Source organism: Phoenix dactylifera, chromosome 1 (genome assembly GCF_051530095.1).
Source record: "Phoenix dactylifera cultivar Ajwa chromosome 1, Ajwa_hap1_PhDact_Kaust_v1.1, whole genome shotgun sequence".
Classification (NCBI taxonomy): domain Eukaryota; kingdom Viridiplantae; phylum Streptophyta; class Magnoliopsida; order Arecales; family Arecaceae; genus Phoenix; species Phoenix dactylifera.
This window is the reverse complement of record NC_143190.1, coordinates 14,060,697-14,077,422: the sequence shown is the minus strand read 5'-3', so window position 1 is coordinate 14,077,422 and position 16,726 is coordinate 14,060,697. Positions and strand designations below refer to the sequence as shown.

Sequence of the window (16,726 nt, the reverse complement as noted above, 5' to 3'; positions counted from 1 at the left end):
ATAAATAGTCTAAGAGCGATCAGGGGTTGATGGCATCATAATCATCTCTACGAGTAGAGAAAGTATCAGATACCTAGAAAAAAAATATAGAAACTTTAGAAGTTAAGAATACGAATATCATTATGCTAATACAAAAATATATAATAATTATGTAAAATATTCAAATGGATGTAGTTATTTACCTAAGGAGAGGTAAACCTATGCAATATAGATGCAATTTAGTCAAACTGAGCCCTCAAAGATTGTATCTCTGTCTGATGGCCCTGCCTCACTCCTCCATATCTGTATGATAGCTCTGCCTTACCTCCTCCGTCTCGGTATGATGGCTTTGCCTCATCTCCTCCATCTTTGCAGATATCTAGAAAAATAATCATCCCAATGAGTTGTCGCAAAGACTATCCTAAAGGGATTAAATTGGGATAAATATCATCCTACATGGCAGGAGAGCATTGTATAATGTTAGAGCGGAAAAGTGACTGTGTCCCAATCAGAGGTATTGTCCGCTTTGGAAAAGTGTATACGTATTGCGCGACGCATGTCGTGTGCAGCTCTTAATAGGCAATATTCCCCTCACAGCTTTATCCTTCTTAAAAGGGCCCTCTAAAAGAAAAGGGGTGACCCCTCCTTATAAGGCACAATCCTTTCCGCTACTCTTCTAATGTGGGATTAAAAGTTCCGGGTCTCCCATCCGCCCCCCAACACTACCCCCAGCGGAAAGGATTCGTGTGGGGAAGTTTCAGCGGGTCCCTTCCTCTAGCGCCAACTGTTGCTGGAAATCAGACCTGAGGGTGACCGCGAACCAGGAGGAGGAGCTTCTGCTGCAGTGCGGTAGCGGACGGTTGTCTCTAGCGGATCTGCAAGAAGCCTAAGCCGGGAGATCTGGCAAAGGCCCTCCGATGCTTAATGTCAGAGAGGGATCTTTAGATATTTTAATGGAGAGATCTTTTCTGATTAGGGGAGAAGATGCCTCTCTCCCTGGAGTCCCCCCTCTTTATAGGAGGGGGTGTAGCGGTTACTTGCAATCGGATATGATTGCGCAAATCTTGGGTTAAATGAATTACCTTAGATGGCACGGAATTTTAGGCTAGCTGGCAATCAGTTGAGATTGTAAGGATTCAAATATTGACAGCCATTGTGGTGGAGACTGCGGGATTTGATCCCGAATATGGAGAATTTGGTGATCCCTTCTTTAGGCAGACCGGCTTGATTGTTGGTGGAGTCAGGGTCGGTCTCAGCTTCTGACTAGGTCTTCCTTGGTCTCGGGGTCAATCAAACTTTGTTTAGCTAAGACTATGCCTGCCGAGATCATGCATGCCAAGATCATGTCTGCCGAGGTCATGCCTACCGAGATCATGCTTGCCGAGGCCAGGCTTACTGAAGTCACACTCGTCGTCGGATTCTGGTGCATTAATCATACGTGTTGGGTGATCAACTTTTCCCCCCATCAGATTCAAATATTGACAGTCGTTGTGACGGAGACTGCGGGATTTGATCCCGAATATGGAGGATTTGGTGACCCCTTCTTTAGGCAGACCAGCTTGACTGTTGGTGGAGTCGGGGTCGGTCTCAGCTTCTAACTAAGTCTTCCTTAGCCTCAAGGTCAATCGGGCTTTGCTCAGCCGAGACCATGCCTGCCGAGATCATGCCTGCCGAAGTCATGCCTGTCGAGGTCATGCCTGCCGAAGTCATGCCTGTCGAGGTCATGCCTGCCGAAGTCATGCCTACCGAAATCACACTCACCGAGATCATGATTGCCGAGGCCATGCTTACCGAGGTCACACTCGTCGAGACCATGCTTACCGAGATTACGCAGTGTTGAGGGGCGAATGGGGGACCCGGGACTTTTAGTCTCACATTGGAAGAGTAGCGGAAATGATTGTGTCTTATAAGGAGGGGCCACCCCTTTCCTTTCAGAGGGCTCTTTTAAGAAGGACAAAGCCGTAAGAAGAATATTGCTCATTAAGAGCTGCACACGACACTTATCGCGCGATACGTACGTACTTACCCAAAGCAGACAATACCTCTGGTCGAGACGCAGTCACTTTTCCGCTCTAACAGATAGCGCTAGAGGAGGGGACCCGTCGAAACTTTCCCGCACGAATCCTTCCCACTGGGGGATAGTGTTGAGGGGCGAATGGAGGACCCGAGACTTTTAGTTCCATATTGGAATAGTAGCAGAAAGGATTGTGCCTTATAAGGAGGGGCCACCCCTTTCCTTCCAGAAGGCCCTTTTAAGAAGGATAAAGCCATGAGGGGAATATTGCCCATTAAGAGCTGCACACAACACACGTCGCGCGATATGTACATACTTTTTCAAAGCGGACAATATCTTTGGTCGGAACGCAGTTACTTTTCTGCTCTAATATATACTTGTATGTGAACAACTGGATAAGCACTCAATTAAGTGTGTTGTCTTGTATTGACCACAAGTCGGTAACAAAAGCAATGGCGAGACGCCATTGTTGACCGTCATGCCAACCACACATACTAGGACTCATCCAGCACTGGACAAATCAAAGTTTGGTGGGACCTATCACATAGTCGGCAGGCCCTGCTGTCCAACGTGCTCAAGCCACGTTAGATGATTGCAGAATGTTCAGTACAGGTTGCTTTAGCATATTCCCACTCATAAAATACAAGAAGACATGTCATAGAAGTAGTGCTGGCTCAACTTTGTTGTCATCTTATATAAGTGGGGTTAAAAGTTTTGCCCCCCTTTTTCTTATTTTCTAAACCACCAGAGTTGCGTCAAAAAAAAATAGCAGTTCATTCTTCCATCTGTAGATTTGTTAAGCATTATCGAACAAAGAAAACAATGAGATGTCGAGTACTTTGTGTTCAAGTTTGTTTTTTTAATTTCTCTTACTTGTGTTGTAGTGAAAATCCTTGGCACTCAAATTGAAATCTAATAGTTCAGAATGCAGATAATATCGTAGATAACATGTCTTCTAGCCTTGCAAAGCATCGATCGTAAACTATGTGCTAAATATATATTCGACCTTTATTATATTATTTGGTCTTAGCTCCTACATTCGATCCAATTAGGAGATATCATCTTTTAATCAAAAAGACTATTAATGGAAACTCCAATCTTTTCCAACAATCAATCTTCTTTTCCTTAGATATCTACAAAAATTCATGAAAAAAACATCAGGCTGGCATCATCATCTCTGCGTAGCTATGCTTGCCATTGGTGGTGAGCCAAATTGTTTCTCGTAAACAACTACAACTTCATGCAAAAGACCAGTCTATTATTGTTCATGACGACATGACCACAAATAAAATAACAGGTGTAGAAGAGCTAAAAATAATATAAGAATCGAATACTTAGATTGGAGCTAATATATATTCTTCTCTCTTGAAAAAAATAGAATAGCAAAAGAAGAAGAGAAGGAGAGGGCAAGAGCTAAAGCTAAGGAGAAGGAAGTACCAAAGATGGGGGAGGAGGAGAAACAAACCTGCGACGGGCAGAGGTAGAGCTCAATCATGCGATTGGGGTTAGTCGGTCGGTGCCGGAGAGAAAAAAAGGGCTGAAATCAGGATCGTAGGGCTCAACTGGTGAGAAAAAGGAGGCTGAAATCATGATTATAAGGCTTGTGGTGGGGGGATTGGGGTCGGTCAGTCGGCGCTGAAGAAGAAAAAGGAGTTGAAATCAGGCTCGTAGGGCTCGATCGGAGAGAAAAATGGGGCTGAAATCATGATTGTATGACTTGTTTGGGGGGGGGGGGGGGGGGGATGGGAATTATAGTGGGCTCAGACGACGCTTTCCTTTTGGCTTTCGACGATGCTTATAAGCATCCTCTTAGGTCCCCTTACTGGCCTCTGACGACGCTTATAAGGATCGTCTTAAATCCCCTTGCTAGGCCTCCGACGACGCTTATAAACATCGTCTTATATTAGTGTTTAGAAAAAGTTAAGATAAAGTTAGAGTTAAGAGGAGTGTAAGTAGTGTGTAGGATTCTGACGACGCTTATAAGCGTCATCTGGCTCTCATTTCCTTACGGCCCCAACGATGCTTATAAGCATCGTCTGGCTTTCGACGATGCTTATAAGCATCGTTTTACAATTGGTTCCGATGATGCTAAGTAGCGTCATCTTAGAAGCGTCGGTAAATTTAGCGTCGTTACCGACGCTTCTATCTAGCATCAGCACTTTCTTATTCTTCTGTAGCACTTGCCTCACCCGAGGTATTGAAGAAGTGTATTGAAGAAGCAATGGGCAAATCGAAACAGCTATCGGGGTCCTCCGCAGCTTCCTCTCCAACGTCGAAGGCAAGGCTGCAGCCCAGAACAAAAAACGAGGTGAAAATTCCACCCTCGTATTTAAACTTTTGAAGATCCAAACAGGGGTAAAAATTATCCTGTTATCCATCGTACACGTATCGGCGGAATTGACCCAGTTCTTAGCCACAGGAGCGGGTCGGTCCCACCATGTCGGAGGGGCCCTATTTCATGGATCTTGCGGGCGACGACCACTGCTTAATAGTGGCTCGTGGTGGGAGTTACGGACCTCATCTTTTCAGGTGGGTCCCCCTCAGGAAGAAAAAGGATGCCGGACGAAATTGTGGTAGGACTAGTCAGTGAGAAGATGTGCTGTAATTGAGGGTAGGTGTGGATAGTTTTCTAATAAAAAAATATTTGTAGATAAAGTTTAATATATATATATATATAGTTATTTGAAAAATTTTAGTAAATTATAGCATTTTATCACTAGCACAATAAAGGAGAAGATGAGTCCGTCTCCTTGATAGTAGTAATTTTTTAAGCAAACAGCGCAGCCATTCATGCTTCTCTTGTGCATTCTTGTCAAATACGGGAAGGGTTGTAGAAAAATCTATAAATATTTTTTTTATTTTTTTGGACTAATGAGCTGTTCCAATCACATATTCAAGACACACATTTTCTCTAAATTTGATGGTGAAGCTCTCACATTGGTGGTCAAAATTATTTAATATAATTTACTATTTTTGACAATTTTTATATAAAAATTATGTAATTTAGAAATTTATGAGCCTATCTAGATCAACAAATGGATAGTTTAAATGGAATAACATAACACATACTTTCTTAATCCCTTGATGTATAGACTAGGAATCTTTAAATTATATAAAATAGCTTGATTCAATAATTTAGAGCATCCATCATAAAATATTATATATATATATATATGAAAAATAAGAATTATATCATGTGTGAGGAAGACAAATCAAAAACAAAAATCTCTCTCTTGTTCCACCCGTCGACTTTCATGTGCTCGCGGGTTCTGTGATCTCATCTACGAGAAATCCTAGTCTTCCATTCTACAGAAAAATTCATCTTTTCCGGCGCTTTTTAGAACCTTTATCGACGCTCATTAGCGTCGGCTAAAGTTTCGGCGACGCTAATCGAAGCGTCGCAAAAGCGTCGGCGATACTTGAGTGGGAAAAGTTTTTCCCGACACTTTTGGAAAGCGTTGTAAGAAGATTAGTTTTTAGCGACGCACTGTAGCGACGCGTAAAAGCGTCGCTAAAAGAATCAAAGCTGACGCTTATAAGCGTCGGCGTTAGCCAACATTTTTTTAAAAAAAATATTTTCCTCACTGGGTAGACCTGGGGACTGCGTGTAGGCCCGGAAGATCCAGATCATGGTCGCTGTGCTAAGATTTCAAAATTGAAAGAAGAGTGCAAAAATGGGAAATTGGAAAGAAAGAAAAGAAGAGGGAGGTGATGCCAAACCTGGTGGTGCTGGAGAATTCGTAGAGGGGAGGAGATCTGAACACCATCCCAGATAAACCATGAAATTATGAATGAGTCTATTCTTTGCTTTATAGGTTTCAGCATTCCAGAGTAGATAAGAACAACAACATTATTCTTTGCAAGCCAGCATCCACACACACCAAACAAGAGACAGTTAAGCAGATAAATTCAAGCCACCCTAAAATTAGCATGTACAAAAGGCAACAACTAATCACCAAAAACCCTAAGCCCCAAAAAATTTCAGCAGCTTATACACTAAATCAAACCCCGAGAAAAGAAAAAAAACAATCAGAGATCAACCTAAAAACGGCAAATTCTGCAGACATAAGAAAATAAAATCAGCCCGCCCACTAAAACCACCAATTTTTACCCTAAATTATGCAAGAAAACGCATGCCCTATCAAACCCAAAATCAAGAACTCCAATACCCACATCAAGAAAACCAAGAATATATTGGAAAGGCGATGGAACCGACCTTTCTCTATCCGAAGACGTAGGAGACCTCAAGGAATGGTGGGGAGACGAGTGAACTCCAGAAGGGGAGTACTGGAAGTAAGTACCCGGCAGGATTCTCTCATCCATGGCTTACGATCAATCGAAACCAAAAAATTACCCAGAAATATGATGAAAACGAGGACTCCTCCTCCTCTTCTTTGTCTTCGCCTCCCCTGGCCTACGCATGGAGGGGCGAGAGACCCAAACACCCGAAAGAGGGCTTCGGGTTTTCTTTCCTCCAGTACGCCCCAGATCTCCTTCTTTTCCTCCTTTGCCTGGAGTCAAGTTTCTCACAATAGACAGAAAAATAAATAAACAAGGAAAGGGGAGGAGATCTGAACACCTGGAGCCATGGCCCGCCCCTTCCTGGCCACCGCCTGTCCCCGGTGGCGTGATCCCGGCGCTCCGGCCCCCCTGCATATCCGCTTGCTCTTGTCACCCCTGCAACAAAAATAAAGAAGGGGGAGGCGGCAGATCTACTCTTCTTCTTCATGGGGGGATGACTGGAAAGATATGCTCACCTGGGCTTCGGAGGAGGGGGGATTGGATATGTCGACGCCGGAGGGAAGAGAAGGGGGAGGAGGCGGATCTACTCTTCTTCTTCTTCTTCTTCGGAAGCTAGGTTGGTGGCGATGTTGGCGCTGGAGGGAGGAGGAGAGGAGAGTGGCTCAGATCCAAGAGAAGGGGGAGGGAAGAGAAGGATTGATGTCGACGCCGAAGGGAAGAGGAGAGGAGATGATATAAGAGCTAGGGCATCGAGATGGTTTTGGCCTCCGACGACGCTTATAAGCATCGTCATAGATCCCAATTTTCCACAACGCTGAAAAAGCGTCGTCGATTGCAAAGCTATACTAACGCTTTTTAGAAGCGTCGGCACAATTTTGCGCGGAACCAAAATTTTCTGACGCTTTTTTCTAGCGTCGGAAAAAAAGCATCGAAAAATCTTATTTTTCCTGTAGTGTAGGGGGTCAACCCAAACCTAATGTGTTATGCAGTGTGCCCTCGTAGAATTAATCATCTTTTTCCAATGATATATAGAGCAAACCAATACCTTGTTTTAGGCCAAGCTTGAGATTTTTTGGTATAGCTTGGACCTAAAATTAAGGTCTGAAAAATACCAGATTAGACTATAACCCATGCCTAGCTTGGTCCAAGTCCGGCCTAGGCTCGTCCTGAAGCCTAAGGCCTCGTTTGGTAGAGTTGTTGGCAGTAGATCTTTTAGAAGTAGAACTTTTATAAAAAACTATTTGTTGTTTGGTAACTATATTTCTAAAGTATTATAGAACTTTAATATATATTTGATAAACAAACTGAGAAAATTTTGGTACGACAAAATGATTATAAAGAACATAATAAAATATAATATATATTAACACATAAATATATGATACAATATAATATTACTATAATATAATATAATATTATTCTAATATATTTAATATAATATTGTATACTATAGCATAATAATCTAACGTAATTCAATATTATATAACATAACATATCAATGTATTATGATATAATGTAATATCATATTATATATATACTATAATACAATATTTTGATATAAAATATTATAATTATAATTATTGTATATTAATATTTTTATTAATATAATATTTTTAGAAACTGATTTTTTAAAAAAATATATAGAGACACACAATTATACTTGCAAAAGTGAGATTTTACGATTCTTTTCTTTTCAATGCTTTTCTTGTTCAAAACAATGGATAAATAAATGGAGGAAAGAAATTTCTAACTAGTGCCCAGATTAGGGTTCCTGGTTTATTAGGGTTCTTTTTTTGTGCATTATGATATAAAAGAACATTTTTTATAATTATATAATTTTATCATGGGTATTTTGGTCTAAAAAAATAATAAATATAAAATAACTTTCCGACGGATGCTAAAATCACTTTTTCAAATAAGCTCTATTTTGGAGCTTTTATCAAGTAGACATTTTTAGTTTTCTAACAAAGCTAAAACAGTTGCTTGATTTTTTAATCAAGCACTCCTATTCTATTTAAAAGTACTTTTGGATGGTCAGAAAGTATTTTTTTCGCCCATCAAAAGCTCTTCCAAATGGGCCTAAGCCGACTGCAAGCTTGGTCCGGGCTTGAAAAAGGGCCTAATTCATATTCTCCCCCTTGTAGATGGCTTCGCTTTCACTTAATTCTTTCTTATTTGAGTAGAACGGATGAATTAATCATCTTTTAAAATGATTTATATAGCGAACCAATGCCTCGGGAGTCAGCGTCTCTCAAGCTCAACACCATCACCATTCGGCATCTCCTTCCCTTCTCCACCATGGATGATGGCCCTCTTCATGTTGTTGTATTCCCCTGGCTAGCCTTTGGCCACATGCTCCCTTTCCTCGAGCTCTCCAAGTCCTTAGCCAAGAGAGGCCACCGAATCTCCTTCCTTTCCACCCCAAGAAACATCCAAAGGCTCCCAAAGATCCCTTCCCAAATAGCTTCCCTAGTAGACTTGGTTTCTCTGCCCCTTCCGAAAGTTGACGGCTTGCCGGAGGATGCCGAGGCCACAACAGACATCCCACCACCTATGGTCCAGTATCTCATGAAGGCATTTGATGGCCTCGACGAGCCCTTCACAAGATTCCTCCGAGAGGCTTCTCCAAAACCAGACTGGATAATCCATGACTTCAGCCATCATTGGATACCTCCGATCGCCTCCATGTTCGAGGTACCATGTGCATTCTTTAGCATATTTCCTTCTTCCACTCTTGTTTTCATCGGGCCGCCCTCGGAGATGAAACTCGGAGGCCTGCGAAGGACACCCGAGCAGTTCCCGAAGCCACCAGAGTGGATCTCCTTCCCTTCCTCCGCAGCTTTTCGCCTCTACGAGGCCCGACTGTTCACGGCGCACTACCGTGACAACGCCTCGGGGTTTTCTGAGTTCCGGCGTCTCGAGCTGGTCATCCAAAGGTGCAAGCTTGTGGCAGTTCGCAGCTGCAAGGAATTCGAATCCGACTGGCTCCCCCTCCTGGAGGAGCTCTACGAGAAGAAACCCGTCGTTCCAGCTGGCCTGCTACCGCCACACCTACAAGAACGGATCGAAGATGTTCATACAAACACAACCGGCGTGGCACAAGTTTTCGGGTGGCTTAACGGACAAACTCTAGGATCCGTGGTATGTGTTGCTTTGGGGAGTGAAGCCACGCTGAGCGTCGAGCTAGTGCATGAACTAGCTTTGGGGCTCGAGCTGTCGAAGGTCCCCTTCGTTTGGGCTCTTAGAAAGCCGGCCGGCATGGCCAGCGACGTGGAGATCTTGCCAAAGGGGTTCGAGGTCCGGACGAGGGGTCTCGGAGTCGTCGCAATGGGTTGGATTCCTCAGCTCAGCGTCCTGGCCCACCCATCGGTGGGAGGATTCTTCACACACTGTGGTTGGAGTTCCATCATCGAAGGGCTTCAATTCGGACATCCTCTAATTTTGCTTCCCATATTTGCGGACCATGGTCTGAATGCTAGAATTATGGAGGATAAAAGGATTGGACTAGAGGTGCCGAGGGACGAGGAGGATGGATCTTTTGGTAGAGAAGGGGTAGCCAAGGTCATTAGGTTGATCATGGTGGAAGAAGAAGGGAAACCATTCAGATGCAAAGCCGGAAAGCTGAAGGAGGTTTTCTCTGACAAGGAATCTCAGGAACGCTATGTGGACAATCTCGTTCGATGCTTGCAAGATCACGGGGCAAAACAAGGCTGACCGGTGTATCCTTTTCTTTTTTTCTTTTTTTTTTGGCACGTATATGTTGTGGAGTATCTTTCACGCAGTTGTCTCTCTAATCTCCAATAATGGCCGGTGGTCCCTTTTGCCTCCTTTGGCGGTTCGCCTGCAATATCCAATGACGGCCGGGTGGTCCCTTTTGCCACCTTTGCAATCAAAAAAAAAGAAAAAATCTTTTATCCAGCTGTCCTTTTAACAATGAATTTAGTAAAAAATTATAAAAAAGCATCTACTTTTTATTATTATTCTTATTCTAATAATTATAATATTTTTTATTTTTATTATTGTATTATACTATAAATATAATATATATTATATTATATCATAATACACTAATATGTTATATTAAATAATTTAATATTATGTTAATTATGGAAAAATAATTTACTCTAATAATTATATTACTATTATGCTATGCTATGCAATGTCATATTACTATATTATAATAATATTATTTTACATTACAGTAATATTATACTTGTTGCTGGTGGTCCAAACCGAGAACGATTGACACGACGGTGTGAACGGGGTTCCGCCTGAGTTGTCTTGGTTGGTGCTGGTTGCGCTCCACCTTCCGCCAAGGAACCTGCAAACAAGCCTTGCACCACCACCAGGGTGGTGATGGCCCTCCGACGGTCAAGTCAGAGGAGATTGGAGGAGGAGAGATGATAATCACAAGTGGGAGAGAGTGCTCTGGGAGGTATTGCTTACCCCCCCTTCTCCCCCCGGCCGCATATATACCTGGCTGGGAGGTCTCTCAGGGGGGTTTGTCGTCGTGGGGCACGATAGAATGGCCACTGACATGGCCGTTACGGGGCGTCGTGGAGCAGCGCTGGGTACGGTCATGGCAGGGCGTAGTGGAGCTCCGCTTTGTACGGTTGATACAGGAGATCGTGGGCAGCATCGGGTATAGCCGTTGCAGGGAGTAGTGGAGCAGGAGGCCGCGGCGTGCCTCTGGAGAATAGCCTGTCGTTATCAAAAGATCTCCGACTCGGGGTCGGAATGCTGGATCATAGGGCAGCCGACCCGGGGTCGGGCTGCGAAGCCGAGGAGGTCCGACTCGGGGTCGGAGTGCTGGATCATAGGGCAGCCGACCCGGGGTCGGGCTGCGGAGCCGAGGAGGTCCGACTCGGGGTCGGAGTGCTGGATCATAGGGCAGCCGACCCGGGGTCGGGCTGCGGAGCCGAGGAGGTCCGACTCGGGGTCGGAGTGCTGGATCATAGGGCAGCTGTAGCTTTCCTGGATACGCGTGCCGATCACGTGGGGCATGGCGGCTCAATTCCCCCATAACAGTAGCCCCCCACTTCCGAGCCTGGAACCAGAAGGGGAACAGGTGAAGGGAGTGATGTTTCGAGATTGCCGCCATCCTTCGGAGAGGCGCGCGCGCTTCAAGCTTCCCGCCTTCTTTATGGCGTATGGCGGTTGCTGCTGACCTGGCAACCTGAGGATTTCGGCGGACATCCTTCCTTAATGGTGTCGATTCGCCTTTGGGGTGCGAGCGACCCTTCGGCGGCCAGGCGTCTTCTGGCGTCATCGAGGTGTCACTTGCCCTTTCGCCTATTTAATCGGGGGCCCTCCCCCGTCCGTCTTCTTCTTTACGGACATTTTCGAGTTTCTCCTTTGCGCTACCATTGTTGCCGCCGAAACGTTCGCTTGCTTTTCCTTTGACGCTCTCGGAGCCGTTCTTCCTCCTCTTCAAGTGAGTTTCCCACTCTTCTACTTTGAGCTCTTCATACTTTTTCTTTTTGTACTAGTGCACCCCAGTCGTTCCGGCCTTTCCCTCCTTCTTGACCCCGTCCTGACCGTAGATTGGCCATTAGGGATGGGCGAAGTGGGAGCAGATAGCATCAAGTCAAAACTGGTCGCCGAGGACTTAGACGGATTTGTGGCTCGGTACCACCTTCCCGAGGCCTGCAATGTCACGCTCCCAGGGCCTGAGGAGAGGATGTCTCATCCTCCTCGAGGGAAGATCGCCATCAATGAGGGCATCCTCCAGGCCGGGTTCCGCTTTCCCCCTTCAGACCTAGTCTTACAGGTGCTCCGGGGTTTAGGAATGGCACCGACGCAACTGGTGCCGAACTCGTGGCGTGCTCTGACGGTCTTCCAGGTTCTCTGTCGCTTGCATGCGATTCCCGCCACCTTGAACGTTTTCTGGGAGCTCTACGGCCTGAGCGGCCACCCCCAGGACAAAGGGTGGTGGTGCTTCGCAGCGCGGCGAGGGTGCGGCCTTGTCAAGGAGGGTCCTACCTCCATTCACCACTGGAAGGAGCGCTTCTTTTTCGTTGATGCAGACCCCTCCTGGAAAATCAGGGCAATCTGGGGGACGCCGGTGAAGTCCCCAATTGGCCTGTCGAAGTTGTCGAGGGAGGAATCCGAGGGCGTCGCCGCCTTGAAGGGGTTGGTCGCCGAGGGCCAGCTTCCCCCGGTGGGCCGCCTTATTTCTGAGGATACCTTGGTGAACGTCGGTTTGAGCTCGGTCCCCACCGACCGTGAGTCCGCCATCGTTTCTTTAGCTCTTTTCTTCTCTTTCGTTCCTTCTTCCTTTCGGTTTCTCAGTCCCTGACTATCCCGTCCTTCTTGCAGAGGTCGACGACGTCATGCGGTCGGTGAAGTCGAAGGCTGTTGGTAGGGCGTCCCTGCTGGAAGCAGTCCGGAGGAGGAAACGAGCTCTTCCGAGCGGGGCCCCACCGGCGAAGAAGTCCCGTAAGGAGATACCTCCGATGCCGACCGACGAGTCCGGGCCCACCGGTCAGGGAGATGTCGTGGGCACCGACCGGCAGCTGACGCTGTATCAGCCCTCCGGTGGTAAGGTTGCCGCTACTCCGGAGGTGCCACCTGAGCCTGCTCAAGACGGACGGGTCGGACGTGATTGGTCCCCGACCCGGCCTTCGACTCGGTCGGCTCCTGATGACTTGAGGAGGGACGCGCCGAGGCCCCGGCCGAGCGGGACCCTATCAATTCCTGGGGCGACCCCCGCCCCGAGCGCGATCAGCCGGACTCTTCCCCAGGCGATGGATAAGGGTAAGGCTGCAGAACCACCATCCGGCTCCGGGGAGAAATCGGGGTCTGCCTTCACTACCGATGGCGCCCGAAATCTCATCGAAACAGTGTTGCTGGAGAAGGACCGTCGGCGGGTCCGGGAGTTGGATGTCTCTGACGTTGGGGCCGCCAGCTGCGTCTGTCTCATGTCGGTGAGTGTTCTTCTGGCCGTCTTTCACTATTTATTGGCTCTGTTGTTCTCCGCCTGACTCCCTTATTTTTCCTATTTCTTAGCTCGCCCAGTACATGATCCGTCTGGAGGAGTGCTACAAGGAACAGGCGGGGCTTTTGGCGAAGGCCGAGGACCGGCTGAAAGCAATGGAAGAGGGAGGCCGGGCTGCGGCAGGCAGGACGACCGGGGACCTCGAGGCGAGGCTCCGGGAGGCCGAAGAGCGGGCACTCGGCTTCGCCGCCCTGGAGGAGCAACTGTCAGAGGCTCGGGAGCAACTCAAAGCCGCCTCGGGCCTCGAAAGCAGGGTCAAGAAGGCGGAGGAACGGGCTGAAAAGCAGTCCCGGAAGATCGCGGACTATCGAGAGCGGTGGGAGAAGGCCCAGCGGTCTGCCGACAACGCCTGCGACCGAATCCGCTCTTTTGAAGCCAAACTAGGCGAACTGGAGTCGGCCCTGGAGAAGTCATGCACGGACGTCCAAGAGCTCCGTTCGCGCCTGAAGGAAGCCGAGGCCGCTCGGGTTGCTACCGAGGCGAAGCATAAAGAGGCTCAGGCTGATCTGCTGAGGGTCTCCTCTGAGGCCGAAGGCCGGATTGTGGCGAAGGTCTTGGAGGCCAAGGCTCAGATTATGGAGCAAGCTGAGGCGGAGCTGGCCGAGAAGAGGGCGGAAATCGGGCGTCAGGCGGTAGAGGCTTATCGCCAGTCCGCCGAGTTCGCCCATGATATGTCGGAGGCAGTGCGGACCTATCGCCAGTCTGACGAGTTTGTCCATGACGCGTCGGACGCGGGGGCCGAAGCCTTCACCTTGGGCTTCGAGGAGGGCCTGGCAAGGGTGTCGGCTAAGTATCCCGAAGTTGACCTGAGCGAGATCTCCCTCCTGGACTCCTCTCCGGCGCCATCGCCTGCTGGTTCTCCTGCTGCTTCCCTACCTCCCGCGGACGAGCCCGGCGTTCCCGACCCGGGAGTTCCTCCAAGCTGACCTCTTGTACCTTTCATTGTCTTTTTTATTTTTGTATGTCGGCGTTTTGCCCAATTGTATGGGCCTCGGCCCTGAAAATTAATGCACGTTGAATATTTCTTCATCTCGCCCTCGTCCTCTTTTTTTTTTTTTTTTTTTTTTTAGCTCTTGGTTGCTTCTTGCTGACTTTTGATTCCCGAAGTTCTTCCGGCGCTAGGCCAGGCATCCGAGGGTTAAACCTCAGGAAACTCTTCCGGCGCTAAGCCAGGCATCCGAGGGTTAGGCCTCAGGAAATTCTTCCGGCGCTAAGCCAGGCATCCGAGGGTTAGGCCTCAGGAAACTCTTCCGGCGCTGAGCCAGGCATCCGAGGGTTAGGCCTCAGGAAACTCTTCCGGCGCTGAGCCAGGCATCCGAAGGTTAGGCCTCAGGAAATTCTTCCGGCGCTAGGCCAGGCATCCGAGGGTTAGGCCTCAGGAAATTCTTCCGGCGCTAAGCCAGGCATCCGAGGGTTAGGCCTCAGGAAATTCTTCCGGCGCTAAGCCAGGCATCCGAGGGTTAGGCCTCAGGAAATTCTTCCGGCGCTAAGCCAGGCATCCGAGGGTTAAGCCTCAGGAAACTCTTCCGGCGCTGAGCCAGGCATCCGAGGGTTAGGCCTCAGGAAACTCTTCCGGCGCTAGGCCAGGCATCCGAGGGTTAGGCCTCAGGAAATTCTTCCGGCGCTAAGCCAGGCATCCGAGGGTTAGGCCTCAGGAAATTCTTCCGGCGCTAAGCCAGGCATCCGAGGGTTAGGCCTCAGGAAACTCTTCCGGCGCTGAGCCAGGCATCCGAGGGTTAGGCCTCAGGAAACTCTTCCGGCGCTAGGCCAGGCATCCGAGGGTTAGGCCTCAGGAAATTCTTCCGGCGCTAAGCCAGGCATCCGAGGGTTAGGCCTCAGGAAATTCTTCCGGCGCTAAGCCAGGCATCCGAGGGTTAGGCCTCAGGAAATTCTTCCGCTCGCTGGTCGGCCAAGGCTGGCGCAAGCCGAAGCGACCGGTCGGGGCTTCCGGCTAGTCTGCTCCCGGGATGATCATCGGGTTAGCCAGGCATCTGAGGGTTGTCAAGCCTCAGGAAAATTCCGCTCGTTGGTCGGCCAAGGCTGGCGCAAGCCGAGGCGACCGGTCGGGGCTTCCGGCTAGTCTGCTCCCGGGATGATCATCGGGTTAGCCAGGCATCCGAGGGCCGAGCCTCGGGAGATTCCACTCGTTGGTCGGCCTAGGCTGGCGCAAGCCGAGGCGACCGGTCGGGGCTTCCGGCTAGTCTGCTCCCGGGATGATCATCGGGTTAGCCAGGCATCTGAGGGTTGTCAAGCCTCAGGGAAATTCCGCTCGTTGGTCGGCCAAGGCTGGCGCAAGCCGAGGCGACCGGTCGGGGCTTCCGGCTAGTCTGCTCCCGGGATGATCATCGGGTTAGCCAGGCATCTGAGGGTTGTCAAGCCTCAGGGAAATTCCGCTCGTTGGTCGGCCAAGGCTGGCGCAAGCCGAGGCGACCGGTCGGGGCTTCCGGCTAGTCTGCTCCCGGGATGATCATCGGGTTAGCCAGGCATCCGAGGGCCGAGCCTCGGGAGATTCCACTCGTTGGTCGGCCTAGGCTGGCGCAAGCCGAGGCGACCGGTCGGGGCTTCCGGCTAGTCTGCTCCCGGGATGATCATCGGGTTAGCCAGGCATCTGAGGGTTGTCAAGCCTCAGGGAAATTCCGCTCGTTGGTCGGCCAAGGCTGGCGCAAGCCGAGGCGACCGGTCGGGGCTTCCGGCTAGTCTGCTCCCGGGATGATCATCGGGTTAGCCAGGCATCTGAGGGTTGTCAAGCCTCAGGGAAATTCCGCTCGTTGGTCGGCCAAGGCTGGCGCAAGCCGAGGCGACCGGTCGGGGCTTCCGGCTAGTCTGCTCCCGGGATGATCATCGGGTTAGCCAGGCATCCGAGGGCCGAGCCTCGGGAGATTCCACTCGTTGGTCGGCCTAGGCTGGCGCAAGCCGAGGCGACCGGTCGGGGCTTCCGGCTAGTCTGCTCCCGGGATGATCATCGGGTTAGCCAGGCATCTGAGGGTTGTCAAGCCTCAGGGAAATTCCGCTCGTTGGTCGGCCAAGGCTGGCGCAAGCCGAGGCGACCGGTCGGGGCTTCCGGCTAATCTGCTCCCGGGATGATCATCGGGTTAGCCAGGCATCCGAGGGCCGAGCCTCGGGACATTCCACTCGTTGGTCGGCCACTTGTCGCTCGCCGCCCATCGGGGTTTCTCCGTGCCCAGCCGCGACCGTGTTTCTCCTCTCCTCCAAGCGTTGCCTGGGGGGAACACGAGAAGGGTATTAAACGCTAATTAATGCGTTACCTGGGAAATCAGATCGCCAGTTGCTGCTGGTGAGGAGTGTTAGTTGAGCGGCCGCGATACGCGGGTTCTTCGAGGAGGATGCGGCCTGGGCGCGAGCGGAGACACGTGGACCTAGGGGTATACGTCACCCGGATCGTCCTGCACAAAGAATGCGATTTAAGGAGAATGACGCTTAGGAAATCGCGGGGAGATACGCCTCGGGAGCCGGAACGGCTCCGGATTCAGTGC

At 49.3% G+C, this 16,726-nt stretch overlaps 1 pseudogene across 1 annotated transcript; it reads left to right on the top strand.

Annotated features, from left to right (window-relative positions):
- The first annotated feature begins 7,941 nt into the window (after positions 1–7,941).
- LOC103706564 (putative UDP-rhamnose:rhamnosyltransferase 1 pseudogene) lies at positions 7,942–10,153 on the top strand (annotated as a pseudogene). Its single transcript, XR_015981784.2, has one exon. The product of XR_015981784.2 is annotated as a putative UDP-rhamnose:rhamnosyltransferase 1 pseudogene (transcript).
- The last annotated feature ends 6,573 nt before the right edge of the window (positions 10,154–16,726 follow it).